Source organism: Callorhinchus milii, unplaced genomic scaffold (genome assembly GCF_018977255.1).
Source record: "Callorhinchus milii isolate IMCB2004 unplaced genomic scaffold, IMCB_Cmil_1.0 Scaffold2, whole genome shotgun sequence".
Taxonomy (NCBI): Eukaryota; Metazoa; Chordata; class Chondrichthyes; order Chimaeriformes; family Callorhinchidae; genus Callorhinchus; species Callorhinchus milii.
In genome coordinates this window covers 115,420,646-115,436,039 of record NW_024704743.1, presented here as the reverse complement: position 1 = coordinate 115,436,039, position 15,394 = coordinate 115,420,646, and the positions used below count along the sequence as shown (strand labels likewise).

The 15,394-nt window shown below is 42.0% G+C and overlaps 1 long non-coding RNA gene across 4 annotated transcripts; it reads left to right on the top strand.

Moving 5' to 3' along the window:
• The first annotated feature begins 277 nt into the window (after positions 1-277).
• LOC103181065 lies at positions 278-14,370 on the top strand. Of its 4 annotated transcripts, XR_006084892.1 has the most exons (4): positions 278-467; positions 2,948-3,048; positions 9,290-9,403; positions 13,604-14,370. It is a non-coding gene; the product is annotated as an uncharacterized LOC103181065 (long non-coding RNA). The 4 variants fall into 4 exon arrangements; XR_006084891.1 differs by lacking the exon at positions 13,604-14,370 and having other exon boundaries at positions 278-452; positions 9,290-9,505; XR_488163.2 differs by lacking the exon at positions 13,604-14,370 and having other exon boundaries at positions 9,290-9,505.
• The last annotated feature ends 1,024 nt before the right edge of the window (positions 14,371-15,394 follow it).

Genomic DNA, 15,394 nt, shown 5'->3' with positions numbered 1-15,394 from the left:
ATCACCAATGGGGGCGGTGGCGCTTCACTCATCTTCGGCTATTTTGGCAGTTGGTACGTCTCCAGTGAGTGAGTGGAGCGAGTCAGTGAGTGAGTGAGTGAGATTTGTTTTAAGATGAGGGAGGAGAGGAAACACAGGGGAGAAATCAGCTTCAACACACAACACACACACACACACAGCGACACCGCGGGAGCACGAGCACACGCGCGCGCGTCCACACATTTTAAAGCAAACGCGAAAAGAGGAGAGGGGAAAAAAAAAAGCCACTTACTTTGTGTTTGAGTCGCCGTGTGCGGGTGCGCGCGCGCGCGCGCCGACAAAAAAAAAACCGTCGCTCGGTAGAAAAAAAAAGCCGTTACACGGTCCGTTGCTTTCTCGTTCTCGGCGGCCGGAGAGATTTCATCCGTGATTCGATCCCGTTGTCGTCGTCGTTGCTGCGGCTGCTCACAATAGTAGTTTGTATTAGTGTGGGTGTGTGCGTGTGTATATATATAGTGTCAGAGTCCGGGACGCACTGAGCGCCGCCGCTGCGTCTCACTCTCTCTCACACTCACTCACTCTGACCGTTGACAACCCGTCGGCCGCGTTGCGCTCTGGGAAAACATTGTGAACATTCCAATATGGCGGCCGGCGGCACGAGCTCAGTTCAGGCTCTCCCTCCCTCTCCCTCCCTCCCTCCCCACTCACTCTGCCCCCCACCACCATCTCTCTCCTCCACTCCACTCTCCCCACCTTTTGCAGCCCTGCGAAAAAAAAAAGGAGCGGCTTCCTCCCGGGGAGTTGGGGTGTTGGTTGCACGAGGCTTTTTTTTTCCTCTCCGGCGGTGGAGAGTGTGTGGGTGTGGGGGGGGGGAGTTATGTTGCAAAAAAGGTTAATGCAAAGCCCTCGGAAAGATTTTTTTTGCAAATAAGTGCATTTCCCGCTAATTGTTTTTTTTAGTGCCCACCCCCCGGGGGGGGGGAGGAGGAGGTAGAGCCTGTGCACGCGAATGCGTTCTCGTCGCCGAGGAAAGTCACTTGCAAACGCTTCGCGGGTGCAATTTTTTTTTCTCCTCTCTCTTTATTTTTCGTTTGAAACTTAATCGATTTTTTTTGGGAAAAAAAAATTGACTTGCGAAAACGTACCAGGGGCTTTCTCACGGAAGCGGGAAGGAGCTTGGAAACGATTCGTGCGTGGTTTTGCAATTGAAATGGTGCAAACGATCAGCTTCTGCTGTCGAAGCGATTGGGGGGGTGAAGTGTGCAGGCGACCCTCAGAAGGAGTTCGTGTGTGCAATTCTTTTGTCCTCCTGAGATCTGCGGATGCAGACAAACAATAGTTTGTTGCTATTTAATTTTGCAAATAATTGCGTTTTCCTGCACTGGGTTATAAATCAAGATCCCTGACCCTTCCCCCATCGGCCACAACTAATGCTTGTGGTTTGGGTAATGATAATAATAATAATCCTTGCATTTGATATAGCGCTTTTCACGTCGGGAGGACGACCCAAAGCGCTTCACGGAACACACTGTGAAGTGAAATGACTGTATATTTGTGGGCGAACGCGGCAGCCAATTGCGCACAGCAATGTCCCATTCTCAAAACGTTTTGCAATCATTTGTCTTCTCCCATCGGCAACAATTTTGGATACCAGCTGCAATTCTCAAAGTTCGTTACTTAAATTATCTTATTCGCTTTATAATCAATCGGGAGTATGAACATATTTTATTTCATAAGCCACTAATGTGTGCTAATCGCTGCAAGTACCCATGGTAAATTTTTCTTCCACGCCACAAAAGTAATCAGAATTCAAGCAAAACTTTAGATACTTATTGAGCGAAACAAAATTGGAACGAGCCTCAAAAATGTGACGTTTGAATCAGAATTTCATCAGGGATATTTTACCACTCTCCTAAAATGTGTGATTATTAGTCTACTTAGCCTACTGTTAGCCTACGTCCCCCAACATCGGGATCCGTTACTGTAAAGCGCTCTGAGATGCCGTCCGGCGTGGAGGGTGCTATATAAATCCAAGTTGTTGTTGATTGTGGATTTAAGACCCTCAGTCTTAACTCTCTGAACTCCCTGTCTAGGCTGACATTCCTATTCAATGCTGGGGGAGCACTGTATTTTCAGTAGTCATTATTCAGCTGAGAAATTTAATTGACATCCTGTCTGTCTGTTCAAGTGAATGTTAACGATCCCATGGCATAATTTGATGAGAAATGAGCTTCGTCCTCGTATCCTGGCTAACAATCTTCCAGATAAAAATTGGACATTTGTTTCATGGCAATTTGCAGGATATAGCTGTGTCCAAATGTGAAATTGCTGTGAAGTGTTTTGAAATCTCTCAATGGCTTGATAAGGAGCTATATCAAATGCAAAGAGTATTATCTAACTCCTGACTATCATGCACATATTTTCAATTTTTCATCTTTTAAAATAAAATGATGGTCAATTCCAGTTTTCTCATTTGGGAATTTTTTTTTCCAAATGTTTTCCCTTTCTCCATTCTGTCACTCAAAGGAACAGTTCCTGGTCCCTTACCTTCAAAGCCCTCCATGGCCTTGCTCCCGCCTACCTCTGCGACATCCTAACCCCCTACCATCCTGCCCTCTCCATCCGCTCAGCAGGCTCTGGCCTGCTTCACGTCCCCCGCCTCACCTGCTCTTACCATTGGCAGGCAGGCCTTCTGCCATTCTGCCTCTACCCTCTGGAACTCCATCCCGCAGTCCCTCCGCCTCTCCCCCTCCCTTGTCTCCTTCAAGACCCATCTTAAGACCCTCCTCTTTGACTGTACTTTCGATCACCATACTTCACCCCCCCCGCCCTCCACCATCCCCAATTCCAACACCTAGCTCGGGTCCAAAACACTGGGATGTCCTCCCAGTGTTTGCGACGTGAAAGGTGCTATACAAATGTATTTTGTTGTTGTCGACGTTAGCTCATGCTGAGGTATTTTTCACAGGTGCTGACAATCATGCGTTCAGATGCAAGGCCATAAAGTGAGTTACTTCTTTAGAAGATTTGGATCTGGGGTATCCTCACACAGCATTCACACAACATCAGGTAGGTGTCACTGTACAGTGAAAAGGACCAGAAATTCTGGCTGCTTTTTTTCCACCCTTGCACACTAAACCACTAGAACAACAACTTTCATTTATATAGCGCCCTCCATGCCGGGCGGCATCTTAGTGCGCTTAACAATGGTGGAGCCCAAGGCTGAGGAGCCAGGGGGAGGGGGAAGGTGACCATAGGCACAGTCGAATGGCGAAGGAGGGGGCGAGGCAAAGGGGTTGAGGGAGGGAGTTCCAAAGATTCAGGGTGTAGTGGCTGAAGGCACGGACGTCAATAATGGAGCCGAGGATTCGGGGGACGCCGGACCCAGTAGAGCGAAGACAGCGGGTACTGCTATGGGGGGAGAGGAGGTTAGAGAGATGGGGGAGCACCAAGGAATGGAGGGATTTAAACACTAGAGTGAGAATCTTGAAGTCGATCAGCTCTGTGACAGGGAGCCAGTGGCATTTGGCAAGGAATGGGGTAATCGAGGTACGAAGTTTGGTGCGGGTGAGAATGCGGGCGGTGGAGTTTTGAATGAGCTGGATTTTGTGAATGGTGGAGGAGGGGAGACTGGCAAGGAGGGAGTTGTAGTCCAGCTGAGTGGTGACAAAGGCATGGACAAGGGTTTTGGCAGCTTTTGGGGTGAGGTATTGTCGGAGGCGGGCAGTGTGTCGGAGGTGGAAGAAAGTGGTGCTGGTCAGGGACCGGATATGGGGGAGGAAGGATAACTGGGGATTGTACCTGATGCTTAAGTTGCGCACGGGTTCAGAGAGGTTTAAGGATAGGTCGTGTAGGTTGGAACCGTGTGACACAAGACGTTGGCTTCCATCTTGTTTATGTTTAACTGCAGGAAATTTGCGCTCATCCAACTCCTGCTGTCTGACAGACAAGCTGACAGAACATCAGGGGACTGGGGGGTCACAGTTGGAGTTGGAAAAGTAGAGTTGATTGTCATCCACATACACGTGGAAGTTAACCCCATGTCTGCAGATGACATCACTGCGATGTAATGTTGAGACTGAACCCTCTGCTTGTCCAGTTCGGACCACTGTACCAGTTAGAGCTTTGGCTTGCAGGATTAACGGGAGCTGAGTGGGACGAGTCCCTACCCCCAGTGACTGGTCTGTCCTTCCCAATCCTACTGATTAGCCATCCTGGCTATGTTCTCATCAGCAAAGCCCTAGTTAAGAACCATACAACAACAACAAGATTCCATTTATAGAGCGCTTTTCACGTCGGGAGGACGTCCCAAGGTGCTGTACAGTTGGGTCAGGACCCGAGCAGGGGGGAAATGGTCAGGGTGAGGGGATGGAAGGGAGGGAGTGAGGAGGGGGTAGAGAGTCGAGAGGGGAGCTGAAGGCACGGTCAAAGAGAAAGGTCTTGAGACCGGCCTTGAAGGAGGAAAGGGAGGAGGCAAGACGAAAGCACTGGGGGATAGAGTTCCAGAGCCTAGGAACTCTATCCCCCAGACAAAGATTAAATACATTTTATTAAACTTAGCCTTAGAACAACAGTACCCAGTTATTTAGAAATTATTTAGGCAAGTCATGTTTATTATTACTACCATTGTTCTAAAGTTTCAAGGCTACAACTCATACAGTATTTGTAAAATTGCAATCATAAATATCTGTGCTACCCATGTAAAATGATGGATAATCTGATTTTTCGCTATTTGCAAAGCGGTTATAAACACATTCCATCTTTAAATCTGAGTGGAAATATTGGGTGAAGCAGAAATGGTGCAACGTAATGCAAACCCCATTTATATATCAGGCTCAGAGATCACATCCAGGTCGTGTTCAGGCAATCCATACTGTAAGCACTCTTGAGACGCTACCCTGTGTGGAAGGTGCTATCTAAGTGCAAGTTGTTGTTGAAGTTCTTGTTGTATGCCATTTCCCCCTCTCCCCCCACCGCCTCCTCCTCTTTAGAGAGCTGTCGAAAGTCAGTTGCTTTGCCAGAAGGTATCACATTACCTGCCTGATGCATGCACTGATTTTCGATTAACAGCTAAAATCCACAGAAGATATGCATCAGCTATTTGTACCAACTTAATACAATTCTTCTTCATCAAAGCACACCAAGGCTAGCAATGCAGCATGTGTTTTACTGCAAGTCAAAGTCATGTTTGTTCTCTCAGGAACATTTATATGACATAATTTGCCGAAATATAGTTTTAGAATGACAGCAGATATGAACATGAGTTCACGATTTTGCTATTTTGGAACACATCATGTTATTAACTCTTCGACTCCTGGCACATCTATTCCTGTCTGAGTTCGTTTTCAGTTTGCAGAATAAGACACAGAAAACAATGCTAATACAGTACTACTCAGAAATATTGTAATGTTAACAAACCTACTAAAACAAATTTAAAAATGCAATTTTAACTTTTTAAAAAAAAACTTTACCTGTTCTTGCCCATCATCTTATTTTTATTTCTTTCATATTTACTGTCCATCCTTTCTAACTATTCAATTATTTTTCTTCTATTTCTGATTTCAAAGCTCAAGAATTTGCAACACTCAGGCAAAAGCACTTGACTGTTGATGATAACAATCTTAGCATTTGATCTGTAGCCTTTCATTTCGGGAGGATATCTCAAAGCACCTCACAGCAATTCGTCCAGCAGTATCCATAAACAGCTAATGAAGTGAATGATCAATATTGTCTGGGGAATTGTTGGCCAGAACACCAAGAGAAACTCCTCTTTTTGAATAGTGTCATGGGATCTTTAACGTCCACCTGTTAGACAGGATAGGAGCTCAGTTTAGCATTCTCATCCTTTAGGACTACACCTCTGGCAGTGTCCCAACACTGCATTGGAGAGTCAGCCCAGAAATACTTTCAAATTCCTCTAAAGGTTAAATGATTTATAAATGCTGTATTTGTTCATTTTAAGTTATTTGAAAAAAACATGGAATTCAGAAAATTATTTAGGTTATTATCTCATATTGGTTCTTTTGTCACTTGACAAAAATGCAAAAGTATCTTTGTGAATACTATCCTTGCCTAGAGAGTGGCATTATGTCATCTTGGTCAGAAACAAGGGTTTAAGACCCATGTCAGTAGTTGACACTTCAATGAGGTACTGGGGAGTACTATATTGTTGGAAGGGACTTTGGATGATGCAATGAAATGTAGCACTCTTTGTCCTCTGGTGAACGCTAAAGATGCCTTTTAACTATTTCAGGAAGGAGTTTTGCCATTTGAGTCTGTTGTGCATAATCGGTAGCTTAGTGGGTAGAGCACTTGCCTTGAAAGCGAGAGCACCTGGGTTCAGTTCCCGGGCAGGGAGAAACATTGGCCAAATTTCCTTACTCCACACGCCTCTGTTTATCTAGCAATAAGTAGGAACCCAGTTGTTAGTCGATTGGCGGATCGGAGGTAATAATTCCTTCAAAATAATAATAAATTGGTCACTTCAATCCACGGCTGTTTGTGGGACACTGCTGTATGCAATTGGCTGCTGCATTTCACCCACAAAATAGTCAATTCACTTTACAGTATATTCTGTGAAGCGCTTTAAGACATCTCGAAGACGTGATAAGGCGCTATATCCAATGCAAGGATTATTATTATTATAAATTGTGTCACAAATCACTGCTAACTACAGTCACCTCACTTGACAATAATTACCATAACACTGAGACATTTTGGCTTGGAAGTTGCTATAAATGCAAGTTCATTCTGCCTCCAGGAAAATGAATTCTCATGTGTCCATTGTTAGTAAATATGAGCCTATACAAAGGGGCACAAGGAAATGTAATTTGACCCATGTGACTACATATTTTTTGGAAACTTGGATTATTGAATAAGTAAGATATTAGATCATTGAAGTAGTAACGCAGGAAGAATTTGATTAGATTGGTTGAAACACAAAAAAAGCAGCTAATGCCGGAAATCTGAAAAACAGAGTAGTGTATGCTGGAAATGCAATGAATTAATTGCTATCTAAAAGAGAAAGGCTAATGTTTCAGTGTGACACTTCATCAGAACTGATAAATGTGCTGTGTATTTGCAACATTTCATGATTCTATTTAAAAAGCAAAATGGCCTCATTTGAACCATAATTGAATGGGGTTAAAATATAACTCCATTCCACATTCCCTTCGTCTCGCTCCCTGCCTTGCCTCCTTCAAGGTGCGTCTCAAAATCCTCCTCTTCGACCGAGCATTCAGCCACCCTCCTACCCTCTCCCATCCTCGATCCCGACCCCCAGCTTGGGTCCAAATCCCTGACTCTTCTCTGGACGTCAAAGGTGCTATACAAATGTAATTTTGTATTCTATAATAATCCTTGCATTGGATACAGAGCCTTATCATGTCATTGAGTCATCTCAAAACACTTCACAGAATATATTGTAGAGTGGATTGACCGTATTTTGTGGACAAAATGCATAATTTGTAATAACTATAATAATTTTTAAAAATGTACAGACTTCCAAAATGTTTTTTGCAAAACATACTCTTACTGCTTTTAAAATATTCACCTTGATGCTCCTCCAAAATCTCCAGTGGGTAAGTGCACTGCCCAGTGGAGATCTAGATCATACATTTATTATTATTATGTAGGATAGCCCTTTAAGATTGAAGAACAATTAAGAAAGAGTCAATGAGATAAAAACAGGAAGTACAAAAGGATATGGGGAGTAGAACAAATCGGTGTGGTTATAGTTAGTGGATTGGAGTGTTTTGAGTTGATAATAAAGGAACTTACTATTCACCCGTGTTTTGGATTGAGTATTATTACAATACAGATTCGAAGGTTAGAGAGGAAATTCTGCTAAGGCTCCTGCACTTGATCACTACCTAGAAACTCTCCTGTGGAAGGTACACAGGTGTGAATGTCGGATTAAAAACAGATCCTGCTCAGTTATTTTACCCCTAAAATCGAATATCTTGCCAACACTCACTGTCAAGGCTCATGCGTGAATAATGGCCACTTGGACAAATCACCACATGGTGCTTGTTGCTTAAAGAACTATATCCCAGTCGGAATCAATGGAAAGGTTAGGAAAAAAATCAATAGTGGTGCTTACTCCATCCCAGTTTAAACTCTGCATAGACCTATGATGAAGTAGACTGCTTGGAGTACTGACTCACATTTCAGGGAATCCACAAGAGAATGAAATTGGGATCTTGTGGTAGCTCAACCTATCTGAACAGTCATATAATCAACAGAAACAAGCCAAATGGGATCAGGTCAAAAATATTTCGAGTGAGACTCAGAACAGAAGAATGTAGATAATCTGTGAAATATTGAACAAACTTTAAAAAAAATGAACTCATACAAGACATTTTTTCTCACCTGATATCTTATACAAGACACCTCGTTCTCTCCTGATATATGCACATGTGCATTTTCTAGCAGGAGTAACCTGATATCAATAAGAAATGGGAACCCTGTGTTTTGAATTCCCTCTCTAGCCCAGGGGTGTTGAAACTGAGCGAGTGGACCACCTCCTATTTCCACCCCTCCACCACCCACTGTTGCCTGACAGAAATCAGCTAATTCAAACCAGACCATAGAATGAACCTACCGAGGACCTCGTTGTTCTATGTTACTACTGTCACATTATGCAGTGGTTTACCAAATTGGATGAATGATTTTTAAATTTATATGGTGCAGATTTATAATATGTTTATGTGAAGGACCCCTACTGGTCTCCGCACATTATGCTGGTTACAGTGCTTGGAAGAGCAAAGTCTAAAGAAAAGAATTGAGTCTACGGTTCAGATTTACATTTCACATGACACTCCACGTGCCTTCATTTTAAAGCGAATAAATATAGAAATGTAAGATTTCACAATACTCCAAATTCACAAGAGGCTAGGTATTTGTTAAATGTTTGGTTCATCTCTTTATTTTACAAATGGTCTTGCAGCAATTCTACCAGCTTTCAGGTACAATTTTAGTTCATGTCAAGTTAATTGAAATGATGTTAATGAATTTGAAAGTTAAGCATCGTTGGCAGAATGCCAACATGAACTTGGATGTTTTCTCTTGTTTACCACTGATAATGTGTCCAGTTTCAGTTTCTTTTTGGCAACAAGTTAGATGTGACTTAGGAACTCTAACCATCATTGTAAATCCATATACTCCACTACTATTCAGTAATATGCAAAGCATAGAACATTTCTGAAGTAGAAATATGTTATTCTAGAGCAGTTTTTAAATCAACCACTGGAAGCGATGTGGTGACCTAGTGATTTATGTTCTGATATTCTCTTTGAATGTGTTGTTTCAGCTGTACCTATCCAGACTGCTGCATTCATTGTACTTTTTTACATTCCTGACATGAGCCTTGTGGATGGTGGAGATGGCAGATGGAAGCTTTGTATTGGAAAAGAGTACTTGAAATGTAATGTACAACAGGGGCTGAATACCATCACAATTTCAATTCATAATGACAATAAGAAAATAAACTATTATTTGTATGTTTCTTTTCATTAGCATGCATTCCCAAACCAGTTGCCTATTTTTGTTTTTAAAAAAAAGACACAAATAAATTTTCAAAACTGTTCCTGTTGAACAAGAAGTTGAGTTCTGCAGGACTGAGTCAGTCCTGTAAATTAATTCTGCAAGCAATCAAATTCAGAAGTGTTTGCTGTAATGTATAGTGTGTACTATTTTCTATCTGCCTATTTTAAAACAACAAATACAATTGAAACAAATTTTGTGAGAAGAAGAAAACATATGACCTAAAGAATATCTCTTCAGTTTAATTCTTATAATTCTAATCCTTTAAAATATTGCAAAATGTCTTTAAAGAATTTCTTTAAAAAATAACATTTTTCCAAAGGGTTTGACCCTCAAGTAGATGAAAGATGCATGTGATGAGGTCAATGTAAGTCAGCCCACCACCGATCTTTCTTTCTCTCTCCATTTTTATTGGGAAGTGCCAGGTTTCTATTTAATGGCTCCACCGTATCCATACACTCTAAATTAGAAATTTGCCTTGTGGAGAATGATGAGCATAAAACACATCCAAACATTCTGTGGCATAGTGTGCTGTACCACCAGTGCAATAAACTGATAATATACAGAAATACATCACTGAATGTTTTTATATATATGTATGTGTGTGTGCTGAGCACAATGAACACATCTCAGCCCACTACTATAAGAATGTAAAATAAGGAATGCATTCATGGTTCAAACTTTTAAAAGAAAAGGGAGTATGCTGGAATGCAACAATTACAGATCATTAGCTCTCTCAGTGAACTGGAAAAAGTAAATGATATAATGGGAATTACAAAAAGCAATTCAGGAAATTGTGGATGTAGCATCATCAGAGGATACCAAGTTAAGGTTGTCCTGTTAAGACAATTTGGAGGGGAAAAATCTCTTCAGTGCAGTAAAACATAGTTAGACTCCCACCAGGAGATATCTCTGATATGACCTTGTTCATTTTTCATGTTTCAGTAGTGCGTATGCTATCGAGCTCTCTCTAAGACTTTTGTTGCCTCTTATAACACAATTCCTCCAACTTGGTGGCATCTGCAAATTCAACTACCTTAGATTAGGTCTGCGAATCCAGATCACTAATATGTACATGGAACAGGAGGGGACCTAATACAGACGTCTGAGGCATCCTGCTTAAGTTAACTCTGCATAAACCAACTTTTTTTTCATTATTCAGTTGGTCAAAAAGTTACTTGCTGTAATACTAGCTGACGTAAAATCCATAGTCAACTGAAGCCTAAGCCTGAAGGCGAGCAGGCCGAGGCAGAGACCAGCGAGGGACCGAGGCTGCAGGATCCGAGTTTTCAGTGTTCCAACTGAGGAGGTTCCAGTGAAGAAACTCCATTTCAAAATCCCCCACCTGCACCAATGGCCGAATCCACCTTCGTGACGTCACTTCCAAGCGCCATTTTTCAAATGCACATAGCCTAAGTATAGTTTTTACTCTGTTACTATTCCCGATCTTCTGCCTCGACTTACCTCCTTTCCCATCCAGTCCATTATACCTTCTCTCTGGCACAGCCAGAAGTGCCATCCTCCCACTTCCGTGCTGTCTCTTCTAGCTCCCCCCATGTCTATGGGCTGACCATGCCCTGCTGATTCTCATTGCTTGCTCTCAATCTCGGCGTGTGCATCTGGCTGCAGCCCACGATCCGAGCTACCATCCCCCAACATGTCCTCTCTCCTATCCACCTCTACTCCTGTTTGCTCCTACTCTCCTACTGTCCTCCCCGCCTCCTCTCCCTCCTGGGCCCAGCCACATCTTCCCTCTGTTCCAACCTTGGAATCCTCTGACACGCTCATCATGGCACATGCCGTTGGCTGTTCAACTGCAACCACCCTGACTACCCCATCCTCCATTTTCAACATAAGTCCCACCGGTCCCAACCCCTGGGTGTGAATCTCCTCTCTCATTCATGTTCCCACCCTTCCTGCCAATCTTCCTCTCCCCCGATCCTGCAAACGCCTCTGCTGTCTATCCCCTCCGCATCGCCCTTCAAAATATCTGCTCCCTATGTAGTAAAGCCTTCACTGTCCACAAACTCATTGTTGATGGAAAAAGTCCACATCCTTGCTCTCACTGAAACCTGGATCACTCCAGGTGGACATTTTCCCCCTTACTGAGGCCACACCACCTGCTATACTTTCCATCATGCCCTGCAACACGACCCAACCGTGGAGGTGGTATGACCCTCATCTCCAGGTCCTCACTGGGTCTATCCCCTCACTCCTTCTCCTCATTCGAGCATCCCGTCTCTACCATCCCTCCAATCTCTCTTTAAAAATCCTCCTTATTTATCGTCTCTACCCAAACCCTCCTCTACTTTTCTCTCTGACATAGCCACCCTCCTAAATTGGTCATTTTCATCCACGACTGTTTGTGGGACACTGCTGTGTGCAGTTGGCTGCCGTGTTTCGCCCACAAATATACAGTCAATTCACTTTACAGCATATTCTGTGAAGCACTTTGAGACTTCTAGAAGACATGAAAATGCAAGGATTATTATTATTATAATCATCAATAGTCAGACCACATACCTGGTTGTCATCAGGTAGAAAAATAGCAACCACAAGCACATGATGCTCATTCTTTTAAGGGCATTGAGCCCCTCCCCAAATTAGGGTACTCAATGGTAATTGTATAGCACCAATTACTTGATGTGGTCCAATCAAAATTATCCTTTAAGTGACCTAATAGGGAAATAGTACACTTTCCTGTCCACTTATGAAAATTAGAGACAGTCAGTTACCCCAACAAATTATTGAAATTGTTGAAATATTATTATTATCATTCAGAACAAGAACAGCAGTGTTATGGAAACACCATCACCTCCAAGTTCTTCTCCCAGTCACACACCATTCTGTCATGCGCTTAAAAGAATGAGTTTCATCGTCACATTCCTGGAAGTCCGGTAACCATAATCACAAGGGAGAACCATCACGAGAACTCCAGCAATTAACTACCTTTTGAGAGTAACTAGAGATGGGCAACAAAAAATCTAGCCCTGCTAGCATTACTCACATCGTGAGTTAAGTAAAAATAATCTATGTAGCACTTGTGACTCCTGAAGTAACCATACAATCAATCACTAGCAGATTATGCTTGTAATTAATCACCATGACTGCTACTAACTATAATATCTACTTTGAGGTAAAGTAGTAACCCTTATCACAAACCATCCATCAGTGTCAACTTTCCCGAGTTGGACATATTGTAAGGAAACCAGAAGAGGAGTCAATTAACATCTCAGCACTTCACCAATAAACCAATGAGAAGTCATTTCCAAGGAAGGCCAAAACTCTTGTAACACAAATATATCTCAGGACTGATGTGTAATGACACCAACAGTGAATCTGATATCTAACACTCTGATAACTGGGGTCATTCATCTCATTGCTATTCTTGAGACATGTCTCGCTGCTCGTTTCCTTACATAAGTAGTCACTAAACATCAATAAAACTGATTATGTGAAGCTCTTTCATGTATTTTGATGTTCTGAGGTACTACATAAAATGCAAGAATTATTGATTAAATGCAGGTGCAGTATTAACTAACATGATAATACCTGGAACTGATCTTTTCCATTAATATCAGTAATCATACATTCAAGCAATCAAGACCACTGGATCTTCTGCAGGTTATAATCTGGACTGGTTCCACGTTATGCAACATGATAAAATATCACAAACTACAACAAAATGTAAAATTAAGGTAGTTGCATTTAAAATGTGGATTGTTTACGTGTGTATATATATATTTTTGGTTTTAAAATCATGATTGCAATGCATTTCAATGTTAGAATCTCTCAGTATTAGTAATGCAAGCATTGGTTAAAGGAAGCAGATTTCATAAGCACTTTTGTTCATGACAAGCATTCGTTTATAGAAACTTATTTTGTAAACACTTATGTTCATTAGTGTTTATAAAGTATACAAATCAAACTTATGAATGGATGTGGAAAATAATTAGTATAAAATTAGTATAGAAATTGTGTGCAAAATAAATACATTTGAGACTAAGATCATTTAATTTTTGATTTTTTTCTCTCTGTGGTTTTGCAATTTCTGTTTAAGAAGGCTGATTTGTTATTTCAGGGTATTTTGATCCAGACCATTGGAGCATCAAAAATTGCAAGAGATTTGGAAATTTCAGTACTGTAAACATATCAGCACAGTACAGTACCTCCTGTGCTACAAATAGGTGAAACAAGTGAGGAGCGTCAAACAGTCATACAAACATTCTCAAGTGTCTCCAGATGAAGTTGTTTTCTGTTACTTGATGAGTAAAAATGCGGTGGAATCAAAATTATTGCAGAGCTGTGGTACAGCCCAGTGGATAAATGCACTACCTGCCGTGCTATTGTGCTATACAAATGAGGAAGATGCCAGGTTGGACCATTCGCCACAGTTGAATAAGTTAATCACAGTAGAGGAGCAATGAGAACACTCCATTTGCCTGCAGCACCATCAGACAAGGGAAATGAGATTGATTTCTCATTCTAGATTGCTATCCAATGACTACTGCTGAAAATTGCAGATGTGCATTTGGGGGAGATTAAGATTCGGCTCAGCTGTAAAATAGTCAAATAGCTTTCACATCAAGCATGGGGTATTAGAAGCACTGCTGGCATACATAAAGCATGCATGACAGGATGAGGTAAATATTTGTTACTTCTATTCAACCATCTAAAAAAATAATTTGTATTAAAATGACTTCCACAATAATTGCCTCTTTGAACACTAAAAGATCCAGTCTCAACATAGCACCTTGTGACCAGATATACACTTTGCCGTTTCACCGTTGCTATTTTCCCCACCGAAATTACTGTATTTGTATATGTATTAGAATACATTAGATTATACAGCACAGAAACAGGCTATTCAGCCCAACTGGTCTATGCCAGTGTTTATGCTCCACGTGAGCCTCCTCCTACTCTTTCCAACTAAGCCTTCAAGCGTAACCTTCTATTCATTTCTCCCCCCTATACCTATCTAGCTTTCCCTTAAATACATCTATGCTATTTGCCTGAACAACTCCTTCTGGTAGCATGTTCCACATTCCCACTACTCTCTGTGTGAAGACATTTCTTCTAACGTCCCTATTTGATCTATTTGTGACTATTTTATATTGCTGGACTATTTTCTATCGATATATTTATATTGATATAGTGAGATGAAGTAAGTATTCTGTTTGTACTTACCCTCGTAATGGAATTTCTCACTATAAGGGTGTAAGTCAAGTTTACCAGACAGCACATTACATACTTACTCCAATGTTATGCTACAGTTTGGACTACAATTTAAATTAATTTGTGCTAATTTCAGTACCTACAACCTGCCCGCTCCCTCTAATAATAATAATCTTTGCATTTGATATAGTGCTTTTCACGTCTTCTAGACGTCCCAAAGCACTTCACAGAATATACTGTAAAGTGAATTGACTGTATATTTGTGGGCGAACGGGGCAGCCAAGTGCGCACAGCAGTGTCCCACAAACAGTCGTAGATTGAAAATGATCAATTTATTATTGTTTTGTTTTTTTGGAGGGATTATTATAAGGCGTGTGGACTAAGGAAACTTGCCCAAGGTTTCGCCCTGCCTGGAATTGAACTCAGGTCTCTCGCTTGCAAAGCGAGTGCTCTAACCGCTGAGCTACAGGACTCCTCTGTTCAGCGAACTCCGGCATGCTCCATGTCTCCCACCCGACCCACCCTACCATTGGTGGCCGGGCTTTCAGCCTCTCTGCCCCCACACTCTGGAACTCCATCCTACAGTCCTTCACCTCGCTTCCTCCCTTGCCTCCTTCAAGGCCGGTCTCAAGACCCTCCTCTTCGATAGTGCCTTCAGTCGCCCTCCCACTTCTCTGCCTTCCCTCAGCCCTACACC